Source organism: Oryzias melastigma, linkage group LG6 (assembly GCF_002922805.2).
Source record: "Oryzias melastigma strain HK-1 linkage group LG6, ASM292280v2, whole genome shotgun sequence".
NCBI lineage: Eukaryota > Metazoa > Chordata > Actinopteri > Beloniformes > Adrianichthyidae > Oryzias > Oryzias melastigma.
The window spans coordinates 30,232,842-30,241,169 of record NC_050517.1 but is presented as its reverse complement, the minus strand read 5'-3'; the positions used below and the strand labels follow the sequence as shown (position 1 = coordinate 30,241,169).

Here is an 8,328-nt window from a genome sequence, read left to right as displayed (position 1 = left end):
TTAAAAGGTTGATCGGCTGCAGCTGCGCAGATGAGAAACTGGTTTAAAAAAGGCAGATTTCATAATAATTATGTCATAATCACATAATAGTTAAAGAATGAAGGTAGCCGTTCACAGCTTCCATAGACATTTAGAAATACTCGTCCTGTGCTCAGGTTTGGTTTGCGTTTCCTCGCTCTTGAAATGTACTTTTGTAAGGATGAAGCAGGATTCCACTCCGATGTTTTCACTTTTATTTTCAGGATTCATGTGAACAACCAGGTGAAAAACCTGCAAGAAGAAATTGAAAACCCAGTAAAATGTCTCTCACAATGAGTGTTACCATCACTAAACCTTTGTAAACAACAGATATAAATACAAGGCAGCGTAACTACAGTCAAACAACAAATAACTCTGTTCCAGGTGAAAGTAAATCCCTGACTCTTACAGACTCTTCAGAGAAGCTTCTGCTGCTCTTCCGGATCCTGCATTTCAGAGTTCTCCTACATGTTCTTCCTCACGACCTTCAGCGGCCTGATCATCACTTCCACCTGCAGAGGTGAAGGCCAGAGGAGCACATCAGCAAACCCAAACCGCTCACTCAGTTTGCAGCAACAGTAATACAAAATAAATCAATCTTTTTTCCAACTTCGTTTTTTAATAGTCTTGTTATTTTTAGTGCAGTTTAATGTCTGTAGTTTTAGTCAATCGCTCCTTGATTTGATGAGTCATGTTGAGGCGTCATTTAAACAATATGACTGACACTAATATAAGCACATTGACATGGTAGGACTCATACTTATAAACGTTCTCATGTAAGTCTTGAAAGAATCAAACGTTTGTTCGTATCTAAGGTCTTCTGTTAGACCTCATTTACATGCACTCGTTCAGGCTCGACCCGTTTGGGTTCTGCAGGTTCTGTGGTAAGTGTACTGTGAAGTATTCATCCGGTCAATGTAAATGTCATGCACTTCCACACCATTTAAAGGTGATGCTGATATTCAGCGTCTTTCTCCACATTCATCATCAGTAAAGTGAGTTCTGGCCAAGTCCCCACAGGACACCTGAAGGATCTCCACACAAACTTTATCTGAGTCTGATTTCCTCCTTTATAACAGTCAGGCTGCAGCGAGGAGCGTGCACGTATAACGTGCACAGCACTACTGGGATCCTTGTATAGTCTGGGGGAATTAGGGGGGGTTAGAAAAATGAAAAATCTACATGACACACCTGCGTCTCACCTACTTACCGTATTTTCCAGAGTATAAGTCGCAGTTTGTTTCATAGTTTAGCCAGAAGTGTCACTTATACTCAGGAGCGACTTATTTGTGGGTTTTTTAACGTAAATAAGATCATATAGTTGTTATTTTCCCAGTAAACGCCGGTTGTCCTTTAGCAGTTGTTTCATGTAACAACCACTAGAGGGCGGAGCTTCTGAGTATAAGTATTTGCTACTGACAGCCGAAGAAGAAATGTCGTCCAAAACAAACATGGAAGAGAATCTGATTGTTTTCCTCCTGAACTTTGATATTGCTCTTATATAGATCAAAAGATTAATATCCTTTATTTATTTTTTATTTTAGTTTCTCTTGGCGGATTTGTTCTGAAACGTCAGACTTTTCTCCCAAAAGTGCGACTCATACTCCAGAGAACACGGTCCTACCTTCAGGTGTTGTGTAAGTGTTCATGCATGAACACTTTCTCACTGAGCGATCGATGGTCCTAACGTTTCCCGCGGCTTGTTCCGTTCAGTTCTGTCGTTGTTTTGCCTGCATGAACCCAGTTGTGGCCAAAGCACCAGGTAACGATTCACCTGGAGGACTCTCTCCTCAACGTCCTAAATGCTCGATTCATGTCCTAGATCATCGGTAGAATAGACGGTAAATGGTTTATTGGGCTGTTCCCCCTCCCCTGAAGAGCAGAAGTTTAATCTGCCAGAAAAGAGCCCAGCTGGTGAGGCTTAAACACAAAAACTGTAACTTTTCAACCGTTAACATCGAGTCGCGTTTTTCCTTCACAATCTGCTGGAATGATCCAGTTAACGGCTGAAGTTTCAGTAAATGAAAGAACAGAAACTGGTGTTAAAGGGTTAAAGTTCAGATCTGGGTTGAGCAGCGAGTTCCTGTCGACTCTGAGTCAGAGGTGTTTTCCAGTAAACATAAACTCTGTTACACTGAGAACAATCATTTGACAAACAAGAAACTCTGCTGAAATGTGGACCCCAATAAGGCGGCTCTGCATAAGAGAAATCTCCAATAACGAATCGGTGGGCGGGCTCCAGGACAGCACATGACTGAAGTGGGCTGCTGAGCCTGCAGCAGTGAGGAGGAGGTCTGAGGAATGCTGGAGCCGTCCCAGAACTCCGGCGAGGACAAACCTGCCGCCATTCCTCCTCTGTCTCAGTCGCAGCGAGACTCCAAGTTTCAGCGTTTCCCCTTTGGCTGCTCTGGCTGGTTATTGTCAGGACACGCAGGCCCGAAACACGGAGAGAAACAAGGTGTGGCCAGCAGCACGCATCGCTAATATCACCCTCAGCTGAAGACAAGATCATCTGAAATGTCTTCATCAGGCGGGTTTCTGGACAGATCCTGTGAGACACCAGAGGGGTCAAACTCAAACACACCTGAGGTCGCGGGCCGAACAGGATAAACATTTATTCAGCAAACTAAAAATACATTTTAAAACGATAAAAGTGTAGCTTTTTAACACAATTATGAACTAGATATACAGTATTACCTGTGATAATACTAGTGTGAATGTGGAAGCTGAATTTGGCCGCTGAAGATGCTGATGCTGATAGTCAGCTAAATATTAGGTTAGCCAAAACCGCTAGCATGTAGCTGAAATGTTAGCTGAACTCCGAAATAGCCTAAAAAAATCTTAGTAAATAGTTCAAACAGCTAGCAGAATGCCAATTTTTAAAACTAACTTTTTAACATAATTCTGAATAATAAAAAGGCAGGAATATTATTTCAGAATAAATCAACTTAAACCTTAAATAACTTTCAATATTTTACTCTCCATAAAAATATATTTTGTCCAAATTATACAAGTTAGAAATGAGCTGAAGATAACATCGGGTCATTAATAACAATAGAATTACCTGGAGGGCCGGATCCGGCCCCCGGGCCGTGACTTTGACACATGCGGTTATACTGTCAAACCAGCTACATTTGCCTGAACGAATGAAGTCAGTTTTATGACATAGAGGAGAGTCTAAACAGCTGAAGATGCTTTCAGGAGCCGGTTAGAGCAGAAAGAACTCCTGGTTCTCTTTTCTAGAGTGACCAACTCAGAATTTATTTAGTTTATATTTTCAGTTTTAAAGTCTCCCTCTGATGGAAATCCTGTTTTTAGAGTTTTTAACATGTCTGTGTCATTTTTCTTCTGAAAGAGAACAAATGTAATAAATCATTACGAGTATTTCTCCTTTTAAATCAGCCACGCCCCCTCAGAGGAGATTTTGGAATCAGAGGCTTCAGATCAACATGAAAAATGTCTTTTTTGTGGGAGTTTTGGTTAAAAACGTCAAAATCATAATTAAAACACTACTGGGAACATTTCTTAAATAAATCAAATGTCATGGGGACTTTAAATGTTACCACAGAAATTCCTAAGATGTATGAGACACATGAAGCTGCCTCGTCTCTCTTTCTGCTGATCAGGTTCTGAGTCAAAAGTCCAAACCTGAAACTGAAACTTCGGCTGGTTTTGATGCTGTTTTGCATTTGCCAAATTTGTACTTTAGAGCAGTGAGGATGCTTTTACTTTGAAAGAGCACTCATCTTTACCCTCTCAAACATTCTTAACTGCAGTTCTTTGCACATTTTCCTTCTTTGAAACAGTCTTTGGGGAAACCGTCTCCTTCAGCAGCACCTCATCCACGCCGACCTCCCGTCAGCTCTTCGGACCACGAAGAACGTGGACGTTTGTCTGTTGAGTCCTAATGTTCCAGGGCTTTGAGAGCACTGAAGACAGAACACGTGGAAGCTGATCTTCTCTGGTCAGCTGAGCTTTCTACCTGAACTGTGCTGAAGTGCAGACCTGATGGAGACCTGATGGAGACCTGATGGAGACCTGATGGAGACCTGATGGAGACCTGTTGGAGACCTGTTGAGTCCTTATTCTCTCTGTTGGTGCACTCGAGCCGTTTGCCTCGTTGTTGTGGTGTCCACATCTACCATTTACAAAATCCCCTGAAATTTCCCAGAAGTCTCTGCAAAATACCATCAACACGACTGTATGAGAACTGGAGAGAGTGAGTGTGATGTCATCCAAAGAAATCTGATTACTTCTGGCTCCAACTAAACAAAGTTCAGTCGACATTTATGGGGGTTCAGGTGGCGCCATGATGGACCCAGACGGCGGCAGCAAGCAGTGATCGGTCCGGATTGGCTGAGTCACTGTTGCTATGGTAACCACTCTCAATCAGGAGTGAGCTTGTTGGAAGGCCACACCCCTTCCAGTTGAAAATGGACTCAGGAGAATCTGTCAAAAGTTCAGAACTTTAGAGGTGGGGGCCAGCAGGCTCCGCCTACTTTACTGAGGGATCTGATTGGTCAGTTTATGACTTGAATGAGAGAAAAAGTTAAAAGAAAGAAAAAATAAAGACATTAGAACAACAAAGTTTATTCTGACCAATAGAATAGATTGGGTAATTTAAGAGTGGTTATCTACTGTCAATCATAAAAACATACGTACACAAAAGCATCATAAAATCAGTCAGTCCAGTTCTCATATACAGTCAATGATCAATGCTCTCTAGGTTAATAAAAATAAAGATTTGTCATTTGACAAATGTACAGTTTGTAAATTATGTTTTTGTAAAGAATGTTTCCAATTTTAGGAAAATGTGATTTTTTCCTCTGGAGAGTCTGTTTCATAGTCAGAGTCAGTCCTAACAACCCGCTGAAACGAAGCAGCAACGATCAATCAAAGGATCAATCAGGGAACCATCGATAAGCTATTGGACACAGAGGTCAAGGGGTCACTGAGGCCTCCAAGAAAAACGCTATACAAGAATTTATCTTCTTCAATATAAAAACATTTTGTTTGTAACATTTTCATTCTGGTTTGTAAATTAAAAATGTTTAGAAATCACAATAAACTTTGAATCTGAGCTCAAATCTCAAATGATGGAGCTGAAAACAGAATTAGAGAATTCAAAGACTGAAAAGTTTGATCCAACCTAAACCTGAAGACGTGTTCACCCGTCATCTTAAATCCTCCCATGATGCTTCAGTCACAGCAGCGTGAAAGACTCAACGTTTACAGGAAGCTTCAGATCCGTGTAATCCTGCAGCTTCTGCCAGACAAACAAACGCCGTCCTGTTTGATCAGAACACGGCGCCGCGGCGTTTGAACAGCTGCAGGGATGGACTGACCCGATCCGGACCAGCAGCCGTCACTCAGACGCCCGGCTGGTCGTGGAAATCAATCCTGTTCCTCAGTGTCTGGGCGCTGTCGGTCAGACGGATTTGGGTCTTTGAGGTTCAAAATTAAGGAAAACGTCTCTTTGATGATTGTGAAATAGAGGTTTGTGTAAAGATCATCCACTGATTGATTTACATTTTAAGAGTTTAAAAACTTCAAAGCTTTTTAGAAGATTTTAACATTATTAGTTTAGGTCTGAACTGTTTGGCCGATCATGACGAGGTTTGATACGTTTCAGCTCAAAGCAAGTTTTCTGAAACTGTTACTATTTTTTAAATAAAGTTATTAAAGGTTTCTCCAAAACAAGATCAAATGACGATTCCTGTAGTGTGGGATGTGTTTGTCCTCATCAACGTTCTCAAAACAAGTGATTTGGTCAGAATTATATTTTCTTAAAGGCAAAATTCTAAATTATTTTGGGGAACAATCCAAACGAGCTTAAAAAAAACTCAAGTTTAAAACAATTACCAGTAAAATACAATCAAGAGGATTGAAAATAAAGAGGAATAATTCTGAAAATGTGTCAGTAAAGAAACCGCTGCTGCAAACACACATATTTCTAATTGAAATGTCTTTTTCCACGTGCTCTGTTGAGTCATCTGATCTTCAAAACATCTCATTTTATGTAATATTTCACTTTACTTTTGGTATTTATAAACGTTACCGTTTTTGAATAATGAGCCAAGTATTCCTCAAAAGTAATGAGTAACAAATTGCTCAAATCTTCCAATAACTTTGTGCACTTGTGAACTTTTGCATTTCAGCTCGAGCCACTTTTTAAACTTCCTAATGTTCAGAAACTACTGTTTTTGGGGGTAATTTGGAGTTAATATTTTAGCATTGTGCTAGCTGTTCTCAGCTAAATTAGACATTTTTTCTGGCTGATTTGACATGTATAGCTAATATTTCAGTAAACTTTTGGATTTAGCATCTTCAGCTATCAGCACTAACATCTTCAGTGACCACATTCACACGAGCATCATCACAGGTAATATTATATATCTAGTGTTATTTGGACTAGAAATAAGGATAGATGATGTTGTACCTAAAATTCTTTTAGTACAAAAGCATAAGCATAAATAAATGTATCAACTTTAAAGATATAAACTTTTTAATAATAATATGCACTAATTTTAGGGCATATTTCCAATTATAAGATAAACTTACCTAAATATGAGTTTATATTTATAATATAATATTTACATATTCCTTTAGAAAACGTCTTATTCTGTATTTCCGTGTCATTTGCATGAATCTCATCTCCATCCTTCCCGTCAGAGCCGTCTGCAGGTGAACTGCTGACATGATCAGACGCAGGTGAATCCTCTCATAAAGTAAATTAGACGGAATAACAGAGCGCTTGAATGTTTCCTCGTCATACATATATGTCACCAAAAATGTCGTTTTGTCGGAGCAAATGTGACGGGTGGGAAGAGAAGAACGAAGGTGGAAACACCTGTTCTTACCTGAGAGCTTCATCACTAATAACAAACATTCACGGAGACGTCTCTGTGAATGAAAGTGGATTCTGAGGATAAACCCTGAAGAGGAACAAAGACAGGTGTGGCTGTTGGTCTTTGTGCCTCTCAGCAGGTAGCAGGTGGACCAACAGGTGACCAGGAGTTTAAAGTTACTGATGACCGGTTTGACAGGAAGGTGTCGGTCCATTCTTTCAGCTTTGGAGCTCATAATAACAGCAGGTGATAAAAACAAGAAGACAGGTGTGTTTGAAGGACGGACCAATCAGACGTGAACTACAGAAATGAGATTAAGATCTTCATGCTAGATGTAGCCACAAAAGAAGCTTTTAAATGATATTGTTTGGTGGAGAACCGTCAGAAAAACTCGAAGACACAATTTTGGAAAAACAAAACATCAATTTTTATTTTGAAATGACTTTTTTTGCCCATTCAGTTTTCTTTTCAGCACAATTATGATTCTTTTTATTTTTTTAGACGTCCATTACAATGTTCTTTAAAAAAACATTAATTGTCTTGAAAAAGAAAAATGTAAAAATGGAGAGAAATCCTAATCTGTTTTAGGGGAAGGAAACTACATAACTGGATGTGCTACAACTGAGAAGTGGTTCCTCCTGGTTGGGATGACAAGCCCGGACCCCCCTGTGCTTTGAAGAGGACAGCCCATCACAGTGTAGTGTCCACAGTCTCCCAGAATGCCCCGCTCTCCACGGGAGACTAAGGCAGTCAGACACAGTCGTATTGAGGTGGTCGATCATGAGATGAGACACCGGAAGGAAAGACCTCCGACCTCCGTTTCCCCTCAGGTCTGGAGATGCTGCAGAGATCGCTGTAAGCTAAACGCAGCTGAGATTAGGAGGCGGGGAAACACGCCGCCTCTAACTCATCAACCGTGAGAGGAAACGGCGGGACGGCGGCGATCTTTCCTCCCTGGAGGTTCAGTGTGGCGACGTGGGAGCGCGTTCTGGTGTCGAACGCGTCTGAGATGAAACCCTTCGTCCTCGTTGCTTCCGATTATTGTGGACCAACAGTGCTGCAGCCACCAAGGCAACTTCAGTTTGCTGTTCTGCGGCGGGACGGGGATCGCCGCCAGATCCGCCGAGGAGTCGGGAAAGGAGACGAGGAACGGTCAGAACGGAGCAGAACCGCTTCGGTGCGACCCGGCTGGATGTTTCAGCACGTCATGGACACCAACATCTATAATGATCATGCAACAGCTACACGTTTCTGCAGCAGTTCGGTTCTGAACTTAAACTGGATCCATGCAGACCGGAAGGTTCTGATGGTTCTGACCCGGGTAGAAGCCCTCTACGGTTGGTGAGATCTGCACACAAACGTCAGATTGAGTCAGAGAACTTTTCCGCTCCTGAAGACTCTTCATGTTTTGGGGTCTAAGGATGTGAGATCTAAAGTCGTGATCATGAGGACTTCATGCAGC

General features: G+C 41.3%; 1 protein-coding gene and 1 long non-coding RNA gene across 2 annotated transcripts in view; both read right to left on the bottom strand.

Moving 5' to 3' along the window:
* Positions 1-219: 219 nt before the first annotated feature.
* LOC112152921 lies at positions 220-535 on the bottom strand. The gene is made up of 2 exons (XR_002920411.2): positions 428-535; positions 220-270 (listed from the first exon to the last, which is right to left on the bottom strand). It is a non-coding gene; the product is annotated as an uncharacterized LOC112152921 (long non-coding RNA).
* A 6,823-nt stretch (positions 536-7,358) lies between these two features.
* cotl1 (coactosin-like F-actin binding protein 1) overlaps positions 7,359-8,328 on the bottom strand; it is a gene marked incomplete in the record, with an annotated part of 9,294 nt that continues 8,324 nt past the window's right edge. Inside the window, 1 exon segment of the mRNA XM_024282464.2 lies at positions 7,359-8,328.